Below are 24,665 nucleotides of genomic sequence, written 5' to 3'. Positions count from 1 at the left end.
TTTGTCTGCGCTGGCTTTCATCAAAAGACAGAGCAAGAACATCTGAGGCAGCTGAGAGAAAAAAAGGGAGAAAATAGCATGTCATCAAAGTAATCAATTCACTACATAGTGTTACTGATTTGCAAATAAAAGTTGTGTATATAGGTACGTAAATTTTTGACAGAACAATTGGATAGTGTCTTCGTTGCGTGTGATATTCTGTTTGTAAACTTCTCCCTAAATTGTCGAATGCTTTTGTATATTTGCAACACTGCCTCGCGGCTTCACTGCAGACGAGAAATGGTGAGTAAACTTGTTTTTTTTCTTTATATAATGCTAATTTAAAGTAATTATGACCTTTAGTAAATTCATTTCAAAGCAATGAAATGAATAGTTTCTAATTTATTCGAGCCGAGGTTTCGAATTTGAAGCATGTGTTAGTGTGGTTGTGATCTGATATTTTACCGATGTGTAAGGCATAAGCTGCGAAAGAATATAACTCACCAGTTAAAACAGTAATATTTTAGCAGCAGAAAAGCAGTTTAGACACCTCAATTCTGGTATAAACAAAATCTTCCGCCAAAACTTTGACGTAAACGCGCATGCCGTGTCGTCTGCTTGTGAGCGCTTGCTTCCACGCTGACGTCACTAGGCCAGCCAATGGCACAGCAGAGCGCTTACTGCCCAACTTTATTATTTAGTAACCTGGGGGTTATAAACACAAAATCAAATAGGGGTAATGCAGGAGTAGGTTTAATAATGAATAGGAAAATAGGAATGCGGGTAAGCTACTACAAACAGCATAGTGAACGCATTATTGTGGCCAAGATAGATACGAAGCCCACACCTACTACAGTAGTACAAGTTTATATGCCAACTAGCTCTGCAGATGATGAAGAAATTGAAGAAATGTACGATGAAATAAAAGAAATTATTCAGATAGTGAAGGGAGACGAAAATTTAATAGTAATGGGTGACTGGAATTCGAGTGTAGGAAAAGGGAGAGAAGGAAACATGGTAGGTGAATATGGATTGGGGCTAAGAAATGAAAGAGGAAGCCGCCTAGTAGAATTTTGCACAGAGCACAACTTAATCATAGCTAACACTTGGTTTAAGAATCACGAAAGAAGGTTGTATACGTGGAAGAACCCTGGAGATACTAAAAGGTATCAGATAGATTATATAATGGTAAGACAGAGATTTAGGAACCAGGTTTTAAGTTGTAAGACATTTCCAGGGGCAGATATCGACTCTGACCACAATCTATTGGTTATGACCTGTAGATTAAAACTGAAGAAACTGCAAAAATGTGGGAAATTAAGGAGATGGGACCTGGATAAACTGAAAGAACCAGAGGTTGTACAGAGTTTCAGAGAGAGCATAAGGGAACAATTGACAGGAATAGGGGAAAGAAATACAGTAGAAGAAGAATGGGTAGCTCTGAGGGATGCAGTAGTGAAGGCAGCAGAGGATGAAGTAGGTACAAAGACGAGGGCTGCTAGAAATCCTTGGGTAACAGAAGAAATATTGAATTTAATTGATGAAAGGAGAAAATATAAAAATGCAGTAAATGAAGCAGGCAAAAAGGAATACAAACGTCTCAAAAATGAGATCGACAGGAAGTGCAAAATGGCTAAACAGGGATGGCTAGAGGACAAATGTAAGGATGTAGAAGCTTATCTCACTAGGGGTAAGATAGATATTGCCTACAGGAAAATTAAAGAGACCTTTGGAGAGAAGAGAACCACGTGTATGAATATCAAGAGCTCAGATGGCAGCCCAGTTCTAAGCAAAGAAGGGAAGGCAGAAAGGTGGAAGGAGTATATAGAAGGTTTATACAAGAACGATGTACCTGAGGACAATATTATGGAAATAGAAGAGGATGTAGATGAAGACGAAATGGGAGATACGATACTGCGTGAAGAGTTTGACAGAGCACTGAAAGACCTGAGTCGAAACAAGGCCCCCGGAGTAGACAACATTCCATTAGAACTACTGACGGCCTTGGGAGAGCCAGTAATGACAAAACTCTACCAGCTGGTGAGCAAGATGTATGAGACAGGCGAAATACCCTCAGACTTCAAGAAGAATATAATAATTCCAATCCCAAAGAAAGCAGGTGCTGACAGATGTGAAAATTACCGAACTATCAGTTTAATAAGCCACGGCTGCAAAATACTAACGCGAATTCTTTACAGACGAATGGAAAAACTGATAGATGCAGACCTCGGGGAAGATCAGTTTGGATTCCGTAGAAATGTTGGAACACGTGAGGCAATACTGACCTTACGACTTATCTTAGAAGAAAGATTAAGAAAAGGCAAACCTACGTTTCTAGCATTTGTAGACTTAGAGAAAGCTTTTGACAATGTTGACTGGAATACTCTTTTTCAAATTCTAAAGGTGGCAGGGGTAAAATACAGGGAGCGAAAGGCTATTTATAATTTGTACAGAAACCAGATGGCAGTAATAAGAGTCGAGGGGCATGAAAGGGAAGCAGTGGTTGGGAAAGGAGTGAGACAGGGTTGTAGCCTCTCCCCGATGTTATTCAATCTGTATATTGAGCAAGCAGTAAAGGAAACAAAAGAAAAATTTGGAGTAGGTATTAAAATTCATGGAGACGAAGTAAAAACTTTGAGGTTCGCCGATGACATTGTAATTCTGTCAGAGACGGCAAAGGACTTGGAAGAGCAGTTGAACGGAATGGACAGTGTCTTGAAAGGAGGATATAAGATGAACATTAACAAAAGCAAAACGAGGATAATGGAATGTAGTCAAATTAAATCGGGTGATGCTGAGGGAATTAGATTAGGAAATGAGACACTTAAAGTAGTAAAGGAGTTTTGCTATTTAGGAAGTAAAATAACTGATGATGGTCGAAGTAGAGAGGATATAAAATGTAGACTGGCAATGGCAAGGAAAGCGTTTCTGAAGAAGAGAAATTTGTTAACATCGAATATAGATTTATGTATCAGGAAGTCGTTTCTGAAAGTATTTGTTTGGAGTGTAGCCATGTATGGAAGTGAAACATGGACGATAACTAGTTTGGACAAGAAGAGAATAGAAGCTTTCGAAATGTGGTGCTACAGAAGAATACTGAAGATAAGGTGGATAGATCACGTAACTAATGAGGAGGTATTGAATAGGATTGGGGAGAAGAGAAGTTTGTGGCACAACTTAACTAGAAGAAGGGATCGGTTGGTAGGACATGTTTTGAGGCATCAAGGGATCACAAATTTAGCATTGGAGGGCAGCGTGGAGGGTAAAAATCGTAGAGGGAGACCGAGAGATGAGTACACCAAGCAGATTCAGAAGGATGTAGGTTGCAGTAGGTACTGGGAGATGAAGCAGCTTGCACAGGATAGAGTAGCATGGAGAGCTGCATCAAACCAGTCTCAGGACTGAAGACAACAACAACAATAACCTGGGGTTGATCTAGTTTGAAAACAAGCGGGAAGGATGTATCTACACACTGTAAAACTTTCACACATGCAGAATGAAAATTGTGTTTTTACAAAAATAGTGTGCATTTCTTTTGGAGGGACCCTCGTAGTACAGATATGAGGAAAGTTCTGTTCTTGAATTTTTTGTCGGGTGTCCTAAAAAGTTAAAACCAGGTGCGGGAAGAGAGTGGATAAGGACTGGGCGGGGGTTAATCTGGTGATCGTTTCGGGGGCCAGCTGTCCGCCACGGCAGAGGGGCCCTAGCCCGGCGCTTAGCGGTCGAGAGGCGGCCTATCTGTGTGCAGAAGTGGCCGCGGACTCGGTCGAGGCGGCGGCACGGCTATCGACCGTGCGCGCTCTCCAGAGCCGCCGCGCTGTGCCCACATCCGTAATCTCTAGAGCCTGATGAAAGTTACTTGACGCTTCACGTGACGGAACTGGTTTCCTCCAAACAGAGCGCTCGACACCACGCCCAAACCGTTCGCCGTTGCCAATCTGCACCTTCCAGTCCCTCCACCGTAGTAACCTATTGCAATAAAGTTCCCACTCCTTCTTTCTCTAGAAATCAATTACATCAAGGTTTTTTTAAAAATTATGAGCTGACGTAATGCTCAGTGAGCGTTCATGAGAAAATATAAGTGATTCTGGATAGCAAAATCACATCAGTAGATCCAGGAGGAGGCCATTGTAACCGTGGCCGAAACGTTGTTTCACTAGTAAAAGCTTTTTGCAATACATGCGATACCATAGCATAAAAATTTTGTAACAAATTTAAATACTCATAAGTACTTCCTGAAAATATTTGTTGAAGTGTAGCCATCGATCAGTCGATGAATAGTTCAGACAATAAGAGAACAGAAGCTTTTGGAACGTCGTTCTACAACAGAATGCCAAAAGCTATATACACTCCTGGAAATTGAAATAAGAACACCGTGAATTCATTGTCCCAGGAAGGGGAAACTTTATTGACACATTCCTGGGGTCAGATACATCACATGATCACACTGACAGAACCACAGGCACATAGACACAGGCAACAGAGCATGCACAATGTCGGCACTAGCACAGTGTATAGCCACCTTTCGCAGCAATGCAGGCTGCTATTCTCCCGTGGAGACGATTGTAGAGATGCTGGATGTAGTCCTGTGGAACGGCTAGCCATGCCATTTCCACCTGGCGCCTCAGTTGGACCAGCGTTCGTGCTGGAGGTGCAGACCGCGTGAGACGACGCTTCATCCAGTCCCAAACATGCTCAATGGGGGACAGATCCGGAGATCTTGCTGGCCATGGTAGTTGACTTACACCTTCTAGAGCACGTTGGGTGGCACGGGATACATGCGGACGTGCATTGTGCTGTTGGAACAGCAAGTTCCCTTGCCGGTCTAGGAATGGTAGAACGATGGGTTCGATGACGGTTTGGATGTACCGTGCACTATTCAGTGTCCCCTCGACGATCACCAGAGGTGTACGGCCAGTGTAGGAGATCGCTCCCCACACCATGATGCCGGGTGTTGGCCCTGTGTACCTCGATCACCAGAGGTGTACGGCCAGTGTAGGAGATCGCTCCCCACACCATGATGCCGGGTGTTGGCCCTGTGTACCTCGGTCGTATGCAGTCCTGATTGTGGCGCTCACCTGCACGGCGCCAAACACACATACGACCATCATTGGCACCAAGGCAGAAGCGACTCTCATCGCTGAAGACGACACGTCTCCATTCGTCCCTCCATTCACGCCTGTCGCGACACTACTGGAGGCGGGCTGCACGATGTTGGGGCGTGAGCGGAAGACGGCCTAATGGTGTGCGGGACCGTAGCCCAGCTTCATGGAGACGGTTGCGAATGGTCCTCGCCGATACCCCAGGAGCAACAGTGTCCCTAATTTGCTGGGAAGTGGCGGTGCGGTTCCCTACGGCACTGCGTAGGATCCTACGGTCTTGGCGTGCATCCGTGCGTCGCTGCGGTCCGGTCCCAGGTCGACGGGCACGAGCACCTTCCGCCGACCACTGGCGACAACATCGATGTACTGTGGAGACCTCACGCCCCACGTGTTGAGCAATTCGGCGGTACGTCCACCCGGCCTCCCGCATGCCCACTATACGCCCTCGCTCAAAGTCCGTCAACTGCACATACGGTTCACGTCCACGCTGTCGCGGCATGCTACCAGTGTTAAAGACTGCGATGGAGCTCCGTATGCCACGGCAAACTGGCTGACACTGACGGCGGCGGTGCACAAATGCTGCGCAGCTAGCGCCATTCGACGGCCAACACCGCGGTTCCTGGTGTGTCCTCTGTGCCGTGCGTGTGATCATTGCTTGTACAGCCCTCTCGCAGTGTTCGGAGCAAGTATAGTGGGTCTGACACACCGGTGTCAATGTGTTCTTTTTTCCATTTCCAGGAGTGTATTATATTTCTGCCATCGTTGTTTCGATGCCTCCCTCGATGTATCAGGCCCTAGTGGCTATTGTACAAGGGCATTGTTTGGAAAAATTGACGTGAAAATATTTTATATTCACCTCCATGCACAAGGTGGAAAAAGTGTGTATTGAGACTTAGTAGAAAAATAATACAACTGTTCGGCTTTGTATGTTCATAACTGTGAATCGACCCGACGCGATAAGCTATCGGCTGTTTTGCTTCCACACAATTTGCGCACAATCCTGATAGGTACACAGTTCAGAGGTAGTACAACTGATAAAACAGATTAGCATATGTAAAAAAAAGACCAATTACACATGCTTCTGTCCCTAATGAAGCACAGAAATGAAGTTAACATTACAAGAGGCAACCTTTTGTTTTAAAAACTGATAAGTTTCTTATATAATCGTTGTTTGTTTTTCGCTGGAACATTACATGTCTCTCTCACGACATAGCTCTCAAGCAACATGATCATTTTACTGCAACATACGTACACAATAAATGAAATTTAATATATTTTTTATTAATAAGATTCGTTCCACTACAGAGAGTTGGTGACTGTGTTGCAAAATAATTTCATGTACCTGTCTCACTTTGAAGTGTAATTCAGCGTTCAATAAGAGTTACTTGGCCAGGTATAATAATGTATAACATAGAAATTCTTCCAAACCATCTGTGGGATGACTCAGTAAACCAGTGTTTAATAGTATTAGTTGAAAAGTATTGGTTGCAATTTTAGTTTATCAACTACGCGTTTCACCTTATTTAGGCATCTTCAGGCTGATCTTATGCAGGTCTTGGAGTCACTCACGTCCATCTAGAAATTATTTACGGAGGTAACGAAGGCGATGTTGGCCTCATGTACTCGACGATGCCCTTTAGCTGCATTGTCTGATGAATCGTCCTAAGAAATACTAAATTAAGATCTGCCTGAAGATGCCTAAATAAGGTGAAACGCGTAGTTGATAAAGTCCTCTCGTATATGGCTGTGCTTTTTCAAAGTTTAAGGCTAGCCCGTTTGTGCAAAACTCATTTATTTTCGCATAACATGTACTATTTTCTATGTCTGTTTCTGCGCTCAGCTTCACAATAGTGACTGTTTCAGTTGCAAAGAGGAGTAATCTTGCCTACTGATTCAAATAAAATTGTAGATCACGAAGATAAAACAAGAACAGTAGTGGACCAATACACACTGCTTGATAGTCGCTAAGGAACACACACTATTGGACAGGAATAATCACAGTTAATGATGAACGGCCTGAAACACAGTACATACATACTGGAGCTGGAGTGGTATATTTACATCGAAAAGTAGTACAGATTTGGCAAGGTGGGGAAAGAGGGTAACAGACACAACGTTCATGTTCGACACAGTTCAGACTACCACCATGAAGGTCGGCATTGGACTCTCAGTAGGGAATATTCCCTCCTCCGCCACTACTGCACATTTTCCGCCTGTCACTTATGCCGGCTATTGGAATCCTTAGGATATTGCCCCACGCATCTCTCGACGAGGTCTTCAGTTCGTGCATGTTTCGGGGACGGTATGTTGATGAACACGCCTGCCAAGAGCGTACTCTAAAGGGGCTAGATCCGGGGAATACGCAGAACATTATACGTCCAATCACTTTCCAATGTGCCAGACCCTTTAGCGGTCCTGTCTGGGGATTGGTACTGCCGTTCATAAACAGAAAGTCTGGACCTATCACACCTCTGAAGAGGCGGACGTGAACCGGAATAATCTCCCTGTCCTGTAACCGTATATCGCGCGAAGTTACACATCTGTTTCGGCCATTGTGCATAATCCGTGCCCGCACACCAGAACGCTCATGAACCTTCTGCGAAGTGTAACGTGTTCCCCGCTCTCTCCATTCTCTGGTGGCCAGAATCACTTGCCACAGTGAAGCGTGATTCGCCATGGAACATCGCTCTGGAACACTGTTGTTGACCCCAAACGATATGCTCCCTACACCAACTAATTCTTTATCGACCACGGTATGATTCAAATGGGATGCATTTAACAGGCTCCCGAGCATACAAACCACCAGATTTAGTCACCGGTAATTTTTTCTGGCAAAGACACGTGTACCAGTAGCGATTGCAAGGTCTGCAGCGATCTACCTAAGAGTGAGCTGTGTGTTCCTTTTCTCCAATAGGGCTATGTACCGCTCCTCTTGCCGTGTGGTGGTCTATCTGTGACCACCGGCATGCTTTCGTGTAGCATTTCCACATTCAGCGACCTTTTTTAAATATCGAGATGACTACACTTTTGGGCAGGCCCACCATTTTTGTGGCCGAGTAGTGACACTTTGATGTGCTTCGAACCATCCAACTGCTCGTCCGCGATCGTAAGCACCAGGTACCTTCTAAATATAAGTATAATAAAGTCTGGAAGGTAGGAGACGAGGTACTGACAGAATTGAAGCTGAGAGGACGGGTAGTGAGTCGTGCTTGGGTAGTGAGTCGTGCTTGGGTAGCTCTGGCGGTAGAGCACTTACCCGCGAAAGGCAAAGGTCCCGAGTTACGAGACTCGGTCCGGCACACAGTTTTAATCTGCCAGGAAGTTTCATATCAGCGCACACTCAGATGCAGACTGAAAATCTCATTCTGGATAACTATTACAGACAACCCGAGGGCGCTGCAGTCGCGGGATATTTTGAACCTTTAGCTGGACGCCATAGCGGTGGTAACATTGAGTGCAATGGGAATTCCACTTTTAAGTGCAAAGGAGAGAGCGAATTGGTGGAAAGAGTACATTGAAGGTCTCTGAGGGGGAAGATTTGTCTGACGTGATAGCAGAAGAAACAGGCTTCGATTTAGGAGAGATAGGGGATCTACTATTAGAATCGGAATTTAAAAGATCTTTGGACGACTTAATATCAAATGAGGTAGAAGCGGTAGATAACATTCCACCAGAATTTCTAAAGTCATTTGGGGAAATGGCAACAAAACGACGTTGGTGTGTAGAATGTATGAGCCTGGCGACATACCATCTGACTTTTGGAAAAATATTAGCCACACAATTCCGAAGATTGCAAGAACTGACAAATGCGAGGATTATCGTACAATCTGCTTAACAGCTCATAAATCAAAGTTGCTGACAAGAATAATATACAGGAGAAGTATAACAAAATTGAGGATCTGTTAGATGACGATCGGTTTGACTTCAATGAAGGTAATGGCACCAGAGAGAAAATTCTGACACTGCGCTTGATAACGGAAGCAACACTAAAGAAAAATCAAGACACGTTCATTGGATTTGTAGACCTGGAAAAAGCGTTGGACAATGTAAAACGGTGCAAGATGTTAGAAATTCTGAGAAAAAATAGGGATACGCTACAGGGAGAGACGGGTAATATACAATATGTGCAACAGTCAAGAGGGAATAAAAATGGACCACCATGAACGAAGTGTTCGGATTACAAAGGGTGTAAGACAGGGCTCTAGTCTTTCGCTCCTACTGTTCAGTCTGTACACCGAAGAAGCAATGATGGGAATAAAAGGAAGATTTAGGGGTGGGATTAAAATCAAAGGTGAAATATCAATGACCGATTCGCTGATGACAAATGGTTCAAATGGCTCGGAGCACTATGGGACTTAACATATGTGGTCATCAGTACCATAGAACTTAGAACTACTTAAAGCTAACTAACCTAAGGACATCACACACATCCATGCCCGAGGCAGGATTCGAACCTGCAGCCGTAGCGGTCACGCGGTTCCAGGCTGAAGCGCCTAGAACCGCACGGCCACACCGGCCGGCGCTGATGACATTGCTATCGTTAGAGGAATATGAACAGTGTAACTAGTATAGAATATAGATTGAGAGTAAATCGGAGAAAGACGAAGGTAATAAGAAGTAGTAGAAATGAGAACAGCGAGAAACTTAATATCAGGATTGATGGTCTCGAAGTAGACGAAGTTAATAAATTGTGCTACCTAGGCAGTAAAGTAACCAATGACGGACGGAGAAAGAACATGAAAAGCAGACCAGCACTGGCAAAAAGGGCATTCCTGGCCAAGAGAAGTCTACTAATATCAAATACCGGCCTTAATTTGAGGAAGAAATTTCTGAGAATGTACGTCTGGAGCACAGCGTTGTACGGTAGTGAAGCATAGACTGTGGGAAAAATGGAACAAAAGAGAATCGAAGCATTTGAGATTTTGTGCGACAGGACTGTTGTGTTGGCTGAAGAGCCAACACCGTGTTACAACTGGAAGCCGAAATGCACGCGTTTTAGCTCACACAGGCTGGCATGAGGAGGGAAGAACTATACTGACGTGAGGTCTGGAACATGACAAGGAATGAGAATTCAGAAAGTGGACGTAATTAGTTTGATACTTCAATCCATTAATGATGAACGTCGCTCTTGACGGTACATGATTCACAATATTATCTGTTAGTAACTGAATATGGCGCCTTGCTAGGTCGTAGAAAATGACGTAGCTGAAGGCTATGCTATACTGTCGTCTCTGCAAATGAGAGCGTATGTAGGCAGTGAACCATCGCTAACAAAGTCGGCTGTGCAACTGGGCGAGTGTTAGGCAGTCTCTCTAGACTAGACCTGCCGTGTGGCGGCGCTCGGTCTGCAACCACTGATAGTGGCGACACGCGGGTCCGACGTATACTAACGGATCGCGGCCGATTTAAAGGCTACCGCCTAGCAAGTGTGGTGTCCGGCGGTGACACCACAAGGACGAATGTTGAAAACTAGTTAGACTGATAAGGTAAAGAATGAGGATGTTCTGGGCAGAATCTGAGAGGATAGGAATATGTGGAAAACACTGACATGGAGAAGTGACAAGATGATAGGACATTAGCTAAGACATGAAGGAATAACTTCCACGTTACTAGAGGGAGCTGTAGAGGAAGACAGAGGTCGGAATACATGCAGTGCTACCCTGAGACGGAGAGGTTGATACAGGGGAGGAATTCGTGGCGGGCCGTATCAAACCAGTCAGAAGACTGATGACTGAAAAAAGAAAGAAAAAAGTCTGCTAAGTAGTGTATAATGGCTTTTAAGCAGACATATAACATTATGTATTTATCAGGGGCTATAGTCCTAATTGTACTGTCTGTACATTACTGTTCAGGTTGGGAGGGGGGGGGGGGTTGAGACTGGTGTAGATTTACGCAGCGTTCAACTACACAAATAAATTCGATAAAGGGACCAAAACCAATCCATAGGTTCGTGAATGTTTCTAGATATTTCTATGTTAATGCCCTTGCCTGATAAATGTGTCAACAATATCGCAATATATTGAGCGTGCATTTCGTTGCAAGTTTCCTGTTTCAAAACAACAGCTTTTGGGAAAATGGTTACATGGTGACAGCAGGCAAATTTCCCGGCCGACAGAAAACAATTTTCTTTGTTAGGAACAGTTTGAGGGAAGTTGTTTCCGTGCAACTATGTAAATTGCATAAGGTTTAAAGACATTGCTTTTCCATACATCTTTTACTTTCCGAACTATATACACCAGCATTAAATTAATTTTGTAAACCACACGGCGTATATTTTATTTCAACCATGCAACTTGGACACTGAAGTAGAAGCGAGAGACGACTTCGAGCGTAGGTTTATGACAATGGCCGCCATTCAATTTGTTCACTGTTCAGCACACATTTCTTCCGGGATTCGGGTGCCTTGGTAAGAGCTCAAATGACGTCTGGCAGACCTGTTGCAGTACGACGCGGAATGTGGCACTAACTGGTTCCGCAAAAGTCATCGCCAAACAACGTACTGCATGAACTGTCCAGTGCTTACAGAGCGTCCGTGCACATGTCATGGCCGCAGTTAACACGACCCGCCCTGTACATTTCCTTTCACTGTCACTGGTCTGGTGTTCCGTAGTAATTGTCGGTTGTTCCTTGGCAGTTTTTCCTTCGCAATTGTCAAGCCAAGCAGTGTAGAACCGTGTGTAGCTTCCGTGGTAATTCCCCTTATGCAGATGACGTGGCGTCCATCTTCGAAGTACAGTAAGGTGAAAAATGTTACAGGATAGCGATATGCACCACATATAGATGGCGGTAGTATCGCGTAAACGAGGTATAAAAGTGCAAAACAATGGCGGATGTGTCATTTGTACCCAAATGATTCGTGTGAAAAGGTTTCCGACGAGATTACGGCCGCACAACGGTAATTAACAGATCTTGAACGCAGAATGGTGGTTAGAGTTGGACGCGTAGGACATTTTATTTCGGAAATCCACAGTGTCAACAGCTTGCCGAGAATATCAAGTTCCAGGCATTATCTTTCACTATCGACAACGCAACGGCTGGCGGCTTTCACTTAACAACCGAGAGCAGCGGCGTTTGCGTATAGGTGTCAGTGCTAACAGACAAGCAACAGTGCGCGAAGTAACCGTAGAAATCAATCTGGACGTACTACGGTCGCATCTGTCAGACCAGTCTGGGAGCAGAGGATCGACGCGAGTGCCTTTGCTTACAGCACAATAACCTGCAGCGCCTCTCCTGGGCTCGTAACCCTACACGACTGGAGAACAGTGACCTGGTCAGATGAGTGCCGTTTCCAGTTGGTAATCGCTGATGGTAGGGTTCGAATGTGGCGCAAACCCAACGAAGCCATGGAGCCAAGTAGTCAAGTAGTCAACAAGGCACTGTGCAAGCCGGACATGTCTCCATAATAGTGTCGGCTTTTTCTGTATGGTATGGACTCGGACATCTGGTGCAACTGAACCGATCATTGATTTGAAATGGTTACGTACGGATACTTGTTCCCAAACAATGAAGAAGTTATTATGGATGACAGTGCGCCGTGTCTCCCGGCCAGAATTGTTCGCGTTTCTTTGAAGAACATAGTGAACATGTCAAGTGAATGACTTGGGCACCAGCCGCGCGGAGTGACCGCGCGGTTTGAGGCCCCATGCAAGGATGGCGCGGCCCTCCCGCCTGATGTTAGTGTGTCCCTCGGGCGTGGATGTACGAGGGGCGTTTGAAAAGTCTGTGCAAAGTAAGAGAGATAGCACCACCGGCTCGTATCGAGGTCATGTTTAGTTAGTAGTATCTTTGGAAAACACGCACTCCAAGTTTTAGCCTTATTGGTCTATTTCTTTGTGTTTGGCATTCGTATGAATCAAGGAAATCGAGTGATTGTCAAAAAATGAACGAAAACGAATTTCGTGTAGTGATTTAAAATTAATTTATGAAAGGCAAAACGCCTCAGGAGACTAAAGAGAAGCTTGATAAACATTACGGTGACTCTGCAACTTCGTTTAGAACATTTTATAAGTGGTTTCAAAACTTCGTGAGTGCCCATGTGGGCACAAGTGGTGCTGAACGTTCTGGACGCCATGTGGAGGTTACCGCTCCAAAAGTCATTCATAAAAGCCATGATATGGTGATGGATGACAGAAGAGTTAAGGTGCGTGAGATTGCTAGTGCTGTGGGCATCTCGAATGAACGGGTTCATAATATGTTGCATAAACATTTGGACGTGAGATAGCTATCCGCAAGATGGATTCCGTGATCGCTCACGCTTGGCAAAAAACGGAATCGTGTGAAGTGTTGCAAAGATGGTTTGCAGCTGTTCAGGAAGAATCCGCAGGACTTCAGCGTCGTTTCGTCACTGTGGATGTAACATGGATACATTACTATATTCTTGAGACCAAACAACAATCTAAACAATGAGTTACCAAGGGAGAATCTGCACGAAAAAAGGCGAAGACCATTCCTTTGGCCGGAAAGGTTATGGCGACTGTCTTTTGAGATTCGTAAGGGATAATCCTCATCGACTATCTGGAAAAGGGTGAAACTATTACAGGTGAATATTATTCATCGTTATTGGACCGTTTGAAAACCGAGCTGCAAGAAAAACGCCGGCGATTGGCCCGCAGAGAGGTCCTTTTCCATCACGATACTGCACCAGCACACACCTCAGCAGTTGTGGTCGCAGAATTAATGGAAATACGATTCCAACTCTTTTCGCATCCCCCCTATTCTCCAGACCTGGCTCCCTCGGAGTACTATTTGTTTCCCAATTTGAAGAAATGGCTGGCGGGACGAAGATTTTATTCAAACAAGGAGGTGATTGCAGCAACTAATAGCTATTTTGCAGACTTGGACAAATCCTATTATTCGGAATGGGTCAACAAATTAGAACAGCGTTTGACGAAGTGTGTAAGTCTAAAAAGAGGCCATGAAGAAAGATAATAGGTTTACCCCAAACATCTAACTAGTTTTTATTTTTGCACGGACTTTTCACACGCCCTCCGCCTATGTGTTTTTCTTAGCATGAGTTAAAGTAGTGTGTAAGTCTAGGGACCGATGTCCTCAGCGGTTTTGTCCCTTAGGAATTCACACCGATTTGGCCACACAGGTCGCCGACATGAATCGCATCGAACATTTATTTCGTGCGCAAAATCCTGCACCGGCAACAAAATGCTGCACCAGCAACACTTCGGAAATTATGGACGGCTATTGAAACAGCGGGCAAAAGGTCACCGCAGTGTAGTCGAACAACTGGCGGCAAAGTACACTACTGGCCATTAAAACTGCTACACCACGAAGATGACGTGCTGCAGAAGCGAAATTTAACCGAAAGGAAGAAGATGCTGTGATCTGCAAATGATTAGCTTTTCAGACCATTCACACAACGTTGGCGCCGGTGGCGACACGTACAACGTGCTGACATGAGGAAAGTTTCCAACCAATTTCTCATACACAAACAGCAATTGACTAGCGTTGCCTGGTGAAACGTTGTTGTGATGCCTCGTGTAAGGAGGAGAAATGTGTACCATCACGTTTCCGACTTTCATAAAGCTCGGATTGTAGCCTATCGCGATTGCGGTTTATCGTATCGCGACATTGTTGCTCACGTTGGTCGAGATCCAATGACTGTTAGCAGAATATGGAATAGGTGGGTTCAGGAGGGTAATACGGAACGCCGTGCTGGATCCCAACGGCCTCGTATCACTAGCAGTGGAGATGACAGGCATCTTATCCGCATGGGTGTAACGGATTGTGCAGCCACGTCTCGAGTCCTGAGTCAACAGAGCGGGACGTTTGCAAGACAACCTTCTGCACGAACAGTTCGACGACATTTGCAGCAGCATGGACTATCAGCTGCGGTTACCCTTGACGCTGCATCACAGACAGGAGCGCCTGCAGTGGTGTACTAAACGACGAACCTGGGTGCACCAATGGCAGAATTTTTTCGGATGAATCCAGGTTCTGTTTACAGCATCATGATCGTCGCATCCGTGTTTGGCGATGTCGCGGTGAACGCACATTGGAAGTGTGTGTTCGTCATCGCCATACTGGCGTATCACCTGGTGTGATGGTATGGGGTGCCATTGGTTACACGTCTCGGTCATCTCTTGTTCTCATTGACGCGACTTTGAACGGTGGAGGTTACATTTCAGATGTTACGACCCATGGCTCTAACCTTCATTCGATCCCAGCGAAACTCTATATTTCAGCAGGATAATGCACGACCACATGTGCAGGTCAGAAAATGTTCGACTGCTGCCCTAGCCAGCACATGCTCCAGATCTGACGAATTCAAAACGTCTGGTCAATGGTGGCCGAGCAACTGGCTTGTCACAATACGCCAGTCACTACTCTTGATGAACTGTGGTATCGTGTTGAAGCGGCATGGGCAGCTGTACCTGTACACGCCATCCAATGTTTGACTCAATGCCCAGGCGTATCAGGGCCGTTATTACGGGCAGAGGTGGTTGTTTTGAGTAGTGATTTCTCAGGATCTATGCATCCAAATTGCATGAAAATTTAATCACATGTCAGTTCTAGTATATGTGTCCAATGAATACCAGTTTATCACCTGCATTTATTGGTGTAGCAATTTTACTGGCCAGTAATGTAATTGCTTTTGCATCTATCGGAGCACAGCGACTAGTGGAGTGTTAAGAACGGCGGATATTCCCGGAAGCAGTAGCGGTGGTCAGCTGTGCTGTGGTGAGATTACGTGGAGTGCGAGAGCGCCAGCGGTGTCGTAACGGCGGCAGCAGCTCGAGGGAGATAAGGGGCGCTCAGGGCTGACCCACGCAACGCCACATCACGCCCGGGCCAGCGGCTCTAGCGTCCGGCCTTATCTGTCCAGCCGGCGCATTCTCTGCCGCGCGACCACCGCCGGTGCACGCTGGACGCACGCGCTGCCGTTGCCTATCGCGTCCTCAGCATCGGGTCACCTCTGCACCGGGTAGTCGGCAGGTCTCTCAGTGCGAAGTGGTCCAGACAGCGACGCCTGCTGTCGGCAGCGCTTCAGTCGATCACCAGTACAGCAACAGAGCCAACCACCCAGGTACGCCAGACCTGTCTGCAGTCGAATTGGGAGGTAGGTATGACCACCGCAACCACTCGGTTTCATTTTAATGTTTTTCTTTATAGTGCTTGGCTAGTTTCGCTTAAAGGGTCACGCAGGTATGCGGTATAGTGAAGTATAAGATGGCCTTGTAAAATACAGTATTGAAGAAGCAAGCTTACACCATCTTCGGTTTACCATCTTCGGTTTACCATCTTCGGTTTACCATCTTCGGTTTACCATCTTCGGTTTACCATCTTCGGTTTACCATCTTCGGTTTACCATCTTCGGTTTACCATCTTCGGTTTACCATCTTCGGTTTACCATCTTCGGTTTACCATCTTCGGTTTACCATCTTCGGTTTACCATCTTCGGTTTACCATCTTCGGTTTACCATCTTCGGTTTACCATCTTCGGTTTACCATCTTCGGTTTACCATCTTCGGTCGCGCAACTTGAGGCTGTTGCCAATGCGCTCCACTGTGGGGACCCGGACTTGAGTATCACGGAGATGTCAATCTCGTCCCGTCTGTCCCCAGATCGGTCTGCCGCTGTGGTTGCCCCGGTTGCTGCCCGCAGTGCGGCATACGGTGAGTGAATCTGTATTTCTACATTTCCGTAAAGCTTTTGACACCGTCCCTCACAAGCGACTTCTAATCAAGCTGCGGGCCTATGGGGTATCGTCTCAGTTGTGCGACTGGATTCGTGATTTCCTGTCGGGAAGGTCGCAGTTGGTAGTAATAGACGGCAAATCATCGAGTAAAACTGAAGTGATACCAGGTGTTCCCCAGGGAAGCGTCCTAGGACCTCTGCTGTTCCTGATCTATATAAATGACCTGGGTGACAATCTGAGCAGTTCTCTTAGACTGTTCGCAGATGATGCTGTAATTTACCGTCTAGTAAGGTCATCCGAAGACCAGTATCAGTTGCAAAGCGATTTAGAAAAGATTGCTGTATGGTGTGTCAGGTGGCAGTTGACGCTAAATAACGAAAAGTGTGAGATGATCCACATGAGTTCCAAAAGAAATCCGTTGGAATTCTATTACTCGATAAATAGTACAGTTCTCAAGTCTGTCAATTCAACCAAGTACCTGGGTGTTAAAATTACGAAAAACTTCAGTTGGAAAGACCACATAGGTAATATTGTGGGGAAGGCGAGCCAAAGGTTGCGTTTCATTGGCAGGACACTTAGAAGATGCATCAAGTCCACTAGAGAGAGCGCTTACACTGCACTCGTTCGTCCTCTGTTAGAATATTGCTGCACGGTGTGGTATCCTTACCAGGTGGGATTGACGGAGGACATCGAAAGGGTACAAAAAAGGCAGCTCGTTTTGTATTATCACGTAATAGGGGAGAGAGTGTGGCAGATATGATAAGAGAGTTGGGATGGAAGTCATTAAAGCAAAAACGTTTTTCGTCACGTTGAGATCTATTTACGAAATTTGTCACCAACTTCGTCTTCCGAATGCGAAAATATTTTGTTGAGCCCAACCTACATAGGTAGGAATGATCATCAAAATAAAATAAGAGAAATCAGAGCTCGAACAGAAAGGTTTAGGTGTTCGTTTTACCCGCGCGCTGTTCGGGAGTGGAATGGTAGATAGTATGATTGTGGTTCGATGAACCCTCTACCAAGCACTTAAATGTTAATTGCAGGGTAATCATGTAGATGTAGATGAAAAATAGATTTTTTAAAATTTCATTTTTGGATCCTTAAGTGTTCAGATCCACCCCTGAAACGGTTTTTCCGAATACGAAACGGCAATGCTTGTTGTTCGCGGTTGAACAAAAAAATGCAGCTGCCTGAAATCGGCGTTTTTAATGCACCAGCATTTTTTATTTTTTTCGGGAATTTCGAATTTGTATCCGCGAAAAATAATTTTATGTGCTTGCCCAAGACTTTTAAGTGATAGTGATCAACGAGCATACGATGTACTACGGCTTGGCAGTGCCACGGCATTCCAATTCGGTGGAACAGATGTAGAAGGCAATTCGGGCTGCGTGTTTCCACAAGTGTTGGACGTGTGAACATCCACCACCCCAAAATTGTCCGGCTGGGGTGACTAGTTGGCGCAAGTGGCACATTGCAGAGGCTACCGGACATCTGGATGAATATCATCACGACCAGCTGCTCTCCAAAAAAGTCTAAAAAGTGGTTCATCCCCATCTACGAGGCCCTTTCGGAGGACGAGTCATTGTACCGGTGCTTGGGAGGAAACACACAAAATTCAAATGAAAGTTTGAACGCGTGTGTTTGGAAGTTAGCCCCCCAAGCATTTACATTCCGGTGTGAAGACATTGGAGACTGCGACTTTCCTGGCAGTGAGCAGCTTCAACGAGGGTATTCAGCAATTCTGAAGACCATGACAACGATGGACGTCACCACAGAGTAACATCTTTGTCTGTGACGTCACCCTGGGTCTCTCTTCGGCGCAGTTCGCCATGCATTCGGACTACTACCTGACTCAAGCGGCTGAAAACCTGTTGTCACTGGCCGTACGAGCGGCTCTGGTGCAGCGCAGGATGGCCCACATTGAGCACAACGCTCTCTATGAGGAAGAGGAAGGACTAGTTTATGGACCCGTAATAACAGATTGAAGTTGCATACTACTGCATTTATATGTAGTCAAAACTTCAAACGCGTTTTTCTCGAAATGACTTCTTTTTATCGCGCGGTATGGTAACTTCAAATCTACTGAACTGACTGACATGATTCTTTGTTTCCGACGAAGCTAACTAAATTTTTTCGGGAGTTGTACCGCTTTTATTCCGATCCATCAACTATAAATATTTTTATTTGGCCGAAGAAGTCGCAAAATCGATGAAAATATCGTTTTTTTTTTTCAAATGACCGCCATTTTGTTTCCTATGATCCAGTATCACACCGCACGTGGAGATTTACATCGAAATTTTGTTTCGTTTCTATGGCACTTCCTCCTTCGCTCTTAGACATTTCCAGTCGAAAAAAATTCCAGTCCGTAGAGGAAATATCAATAAACATTTCGACCATATGTGACGTATCTATAACGCATCCCGAGGTAAAAATTCTTTAAGAACATGCTTTTTTCGGGCCGAAGATAGGAAACCTCCCCCTTACACAGAAGACCCAAAGAAACTCGAACACCTGCCTACTATCGTGTAGGGCCCCTGTGAGCACGCAGAAGTGACGCAACACGACGTGGCATTTACTCGACTAATATCTAAAGTAGTGGTGGAGGGAACTGACACCATGAATCCGTCAGGACTGTCCATAAATCCGTAAGAGTACGAGGGGGTGGAGAGCTGTCCTGAACAGCACGTTGCAAAGCATCTCACATATGACAGTGTTCATTTCTGGGGAGTTTGGTCGCCAGCGGAAGCTTTTAAACTCGGAAGAGTGTTCCTGGAGCCACTCTGTTGCAGTTCTGGATGAGTGGGATGTCGCATTGGCCTGCTGGAATTGTCCAAGTCACCAGAATGCACAGTGGATATAAATGGATGCAGGTTATCAGACAAGATGTTTACGTACGTGTCACCTGCCAGATCTACAGGGTGTTACAAAAAGGTACGGCCAAACTTTCAGGAAACATTCCTCACACAAAATAAAGAAAAGATGTTATGTGGACATGTGTCCGGAAATGCTTAATTTCCATATTAGAGGTCATTTTAGTTTCGTCACTATGTACTGTACTGTACTTCCTCGTTTCACCGCCAGTTGGCCCAATTGAGGGAAGGTAATGCTGACTTCGGTGCTTGTGTTGACATGAGACTCATTGCTCTACAGTACTAGCATCCAGCACATCAGTACGTAGCTTCAACAGGTTAGTGTTCACCACGAACGTGGTTTTGCAGTCACTGCAATGTTTACAAATGCGGAGTTAACAGATGCCCATTTGATGTATGGATTAGCACGGGGCAATAGCCGTGGCGCGGTACTTCTGTATCGAGACACATTTCCAGAATGAAGGTGTCCTGACAGGAAGACGTTCGAAACAATTGATCCGTGTCTTAGGGAGCACGGAACATTCCAGCCTATGACTCGCGACTGGGGAAGACCTAGAACGACGAGGACACCTGCAATGGACGAGGCAATTCTTCTTGCAGTTGACGATAACCCTAAAGTCAGCGTCAGAGAAGTTGCTGCGGTACAAGGTAACGTTGACCACGTCACCGTATGGAGAGTGCTACGGGAGAACCATGTACAGCGTGTGCAGGCACTATCAGCAGCTGATTGGCCTCCACGGGTGCACTTCTGCGAATGGTTCATACAACAGTGTGTCAATCCTCATTTCAGTGCAAATGTTCTCTTTACGGATAAGGCTTCATTCCAACGTGATCAAATTATAAATTTTCAGTCAACATGTGTGGGCTGACGAAAATCCGCACGCAATTGTGGAATCACGTCATTAAGACAGATTTTCTGTGAACGTTTGGGCAGGCATAGTTAGTGATATCTTGATTGGGCCCCATGTTCTTCCACCTACGCTCAATGGAGCACGTTATCATGATTTCATACGGGATTCTCTACCTGTGCTGCTAGAAAATCTGCCTTTACAAGTACGATACAACATGTGGCTCTGCACGATGGAGCTCCTACACATTTCAGTCGAAGTGTTCGTACAACAGATTCGGTGACCGATGGATTGGTAGAGGCGGACCAATTCCATGGCCTCCACGCTCTCCTGACCTCAACCTTCTTTCATTTATGGGGGCATTTGAAAGCTCTTGCCTACGCAACCCCGGTACCAAATGTAGAGACTCTTCGTGCTCGTATTGTGGACGGCTGTGATACCATACCCCATCCTCCAGGGCTGCTTCAGCGCATCAGGGATTCCATGCGACGGAAGGTGGATGCATGTATCCTCGCTAACGGAGGACATTTTGAACATTTCCTGTAACAAAGTGAAGTCAAGCTGTTACGTTCTGTTGCTGAAATGTTTCCATTCCATGATTAATGTGATAAAGTAATAAAATGCGATCTAACATGGAAAGTAAGCTTTTCCTGACACATGTCCACGTAACACATTTTCTTTCTTTGTGCGTGAGGAATGTTTCCTGAAAGTTCGGCCGCACCTTTTTGTAACAAACTGTAGACGTACCACGGGTTCAGTATCACTGCAACTGCGCACACTCCGTTTCAGAGCCTCCACGAGCTTGAACAGTCCCTAGCTGGCATACAGCGTCCATGGATTCATGAGGTTATCACCATACCTGTACATGTCCATCTGCTCGATAAAATTTGAAACAAAACTCGTACGGCCAGGTAACATGTTTCCAGCCATCGACGGTTGATGTTGACGGGCCCAGGCGAGGTGCAAAGCTTTGTGTCGTGCAGTTATCGAGGCTACACGAGTGCTTTGGCTTCCAAAGCCCATATCGGTTTCGTTGAACAGTTCGCACGCTGACATTTGTAAATGACCCAGCACTGAAATCCGCAGTGAAGGGCTGCACTTGTGTCACGTTCGATTTTCTTTAGCCGTCGTTGGTCCCGTTCTTGCAGGGTCTTCTTCCCTCAGCAGAGATTTCGGAGATTGGATGTTTTACCGAGTTACTGATACGGTACACTCGTGAAAAGGTCGTACGGGAAAATCCCCACTTTATCGCTTCTTCGGGGACGCTGTTCCCCGCCGCTAGTGCGCCGACTATTACAACACGTTTAAACTCAAATCTTGATAACCTGCCATTGTAAGCAGCAGTAACCGATCTGACAAATGCGCCAAACACTTGTTACATAGGCGTTGCCGACCGCAGCATCATATTCTACCTGTTTACATGTCTCCGTATTTCAATACGCATGTCTCCGTATTTCAATACGCATGTCTCCGTATTTCAATACGCATGTCTCCGTATTTCAATACGCATGTCTCCGTATTTCAATACGCATGTCTCCGTATTTCAATACGCATGTCTCCGTATTTCAATACGCATGTCTCCGTATTTCAATACGCATGTCTATATTTACATCTACATCCATACTCCGCAAGCCACCTGACGGTGTGTGGCGGAGGGTACCTTGAGTACCTCTATCGGTTCTCCATTCTATTCCAGTCTCGTATTGTTCGTGGAAAGGAGGATTGTCGGTATGCTTCTGTGTGGGCTCTAATCTCTCTGATTTTATCCTCATGGCCTCTTCGCGAGATATACGTAGGAGGGAGCAATATACTGCTTAACTGTTCGGTGAAGGTATGTTCTCGAAACTTCAACAAAAGCCCGTACCGAGCTACTGAGCGTCTCTCCTGCACAGTCTTCTACTGGAGTTTATCTATCATCTCCGTAACGCTTTCGTGATTACTAAAGCGCGCTGCTCTCCGTTGGATCTTCTCTCTCTCTCCTATCAACCCTATATGTTACGGATCCCACACTGCTGAGCAGTATTCAAGCAGTGGGCGAACAAGCGTACTGTAACCTACTTCCTTCATTTTCGGATTGCATTTCCTTAGGATTCTTCCAATGAATCTGTCTGGCATCTTCTTTACCGACGATCAACTTTATATGATCATTCCATTTTAAATCACTCCTAATGCGTACTCCCAGATAATTTATGGAATTAACTGCCTCCAGTTGCTGACTTATATTGTAGCTAAATGGTAATGGATCCTTCTTTCTGTGTATTCGCAGCACGTTACACTTGTTTACATTGAGATTCAATTGCCATTCCCTGCACCATGCGTCAATTCACTACATATTCTCCTGCATTTCAGTACAATTTTCTATTGTTACATCCTCTCGATACACCACAGCATCATCTGCAAAAAGCCTCAGTGAACTTCCGATGTCATCCACCAGGTCATTTATGTATATTGTGAATAGCAACGGTCCTGCGACACTCCCCTGCGGCACACCTGAAATCACTCTTACTTCGGAAGACTTCTCTCCATTGAGAATGACATGCCGGGTTCTGTTATCTAGGAACTCTTAAATCCAATCACACAACTGGTCTGATAGTCCATATGCTCTCACTTTGTTCATTAAACGACTGTGGGGGAACTGTATCTAACGCCTTGCGGATGTCAAGAAACACGGCGTCTACCTGGGAACCCGTGTCTATGGCCCTCTGAGTCTCGTGGGCGAATAGCGCGAGCTGAGTTTCACACGACCGTCTTTTTCGAAAGCCATACTGATTCCTACAGAGGCGATTTCTAGTCTCCAGAAAAGTCATTATACTCGAACATAATACGTGTTCCAAATTCTACAGCTGTTCGACGTTAGAGATATAGGTCTATAGTTCTGCACATCTGTTCGACGTCCCTTCTCGAAAACGGGGTTGACCTGTGCCCTTTTCCAATCCTTTAGTTCTTTAGTGCTTCAGTGTAGATCCTCTTGCAAAATACAGCACTGAAGAAGCGAACGTATTATTTATACTGCTTCCATGTTGCTACATTATCCACGTTTCACGAAAAGAGGCATACCAACAATGGTAACTGTAACGTATAATTCCGTGGCCATTGTGTTTTTGCTATCCTCGTCCGCAGTTGCATCAGCGCTCGCAGAGGTGGTGATTTTTGTTCGGCCTTACGTTGATGGGCCGGGCTTTCCCTAATCCTCCAAACCGGTAGTGGCCGATAATGGACCCTATGGACTTTCCCCTCACCGATTTGATTCGTACGACAGTGTCTGCATAGCTCCACGAGGACTTCAGCATATGTAAATAAGAAGACACAACTCTCCACCATTTTCGAGAAAATAGAGTTCGAAAATTTTAGCGGTTTCTATATACTTTGCATGGCCACGAGTATTCAGCAATTTCTCAGCCGTGCGAGTTGGCACTTAGTTTCATAAGTTCGAGGTCTCTGGATTGAATCCCATTGCTATTAGTTTTTTTCTTCACTTTTACGTAATTTTAAAAACAGATTTATTTTGGCTGAGAAATTTATCAGTATTTAAAAGTTTCACTTATTATTTTCATAATATTTAGCCTGAAAAAGTAGTAAAGAATTTTTCGTAAGGAAACTACAGATAAAGAATACACAAAAACTTCAAATTTAATCAGTATAGTCAGTTTGTTTGTTGTTGTCTTCAGTCCAGAGACTGGTTTGATGCAGCTCTCCATGCTACTCTATCCTGTGAAAGCTTAATCATCTCCCATTTTATGTATGATATTGTATATACATGTGTAACAAGTGTAATGTATATATCGAAATAATCAGGAATCAGTTGCATAATGGAAATTTAATTTGTTAACCGGTTTCAGGCACTTAGTGCCCTCCTTTGAGAATATTGTAACCATAGATTTATTTGCGAGAGAACTGTATGGTCACAGCAGTATGCTGCATGCAGCTTATTGTTGATCCAAGTTGCTGATTTTTTCGAGATTTTATATAATTACATACATGCTTAAGACGTATAAAATACTGAAAAAGTGTAATGTGTAACGTATGGTGTACTGAAAAGATGAGGATGATACCGTAGAACAAGTGAAAATTTTTTATAGGTTCGGCAGTCGAACCGAATTTCTTTACGCTTCGGCAATCCGAGCACGCTTTTCGTCCAACCCAAACTCTCGGCTGAGATCTGAGATTTTCTGAAGTCACGCAAGTTAATTTTTTTGATGTCTTAACACCATGTCTG

The 24,665-nt window shown here is 45.0% G+C and overlaps 1 protein-coding gene across 7 annotated transcripts in view; it reads left to right on the top strand.

Moving 5' to 3' along the window:
- Positions 1-24,665, top strand: part of LOC126292280 (pyruvate carboxylase, mitochondrial) — a 358,087-nt gene that overhangs the window by 121,392 nt on the left and 212,030 nt on the right. Inside the window, exon 1 of one of the 7 annotated variants that reach the window (XM_049986191.1) lies at positions 15,737-16,152. The exons of 3 other annotated variants lie outside the window; for them this stretch is intronic. The gene's annotated coding sequence lies outside the window, so the exon portion shown is untranslated. Of the gene's footprint in view, positions 1-15,736; positions 16,153-24,665 lie in introns of those variants that run through there. 3 more of the 7 variants (XM_049986192.1, XM_049986189.1, XM_049986188.1) reach the window with 3 other exon arrangements.

Source organism: Schistocerca gregaria, chromosome 9 (assembly GCF_023897955.1).
Source record: "Schistocerca gregaria isolate iqSchGreg1 chromosome 9, iqSchGreg1.2, whole genome shotgun sequence".
In the NCBI taxonomy this organism is placed as follows: domain Eukaryota; kingdom Metazoa; phylum Arthropoda; class Insecta; order Orthoptera; family Acrididae; genus Schistocerca; species Schistocerca gregaria.
Note: the sequence above shows the minus strand (reverse complement) of the source record. Positions and strands in the feature narration are given on the sequence as shown.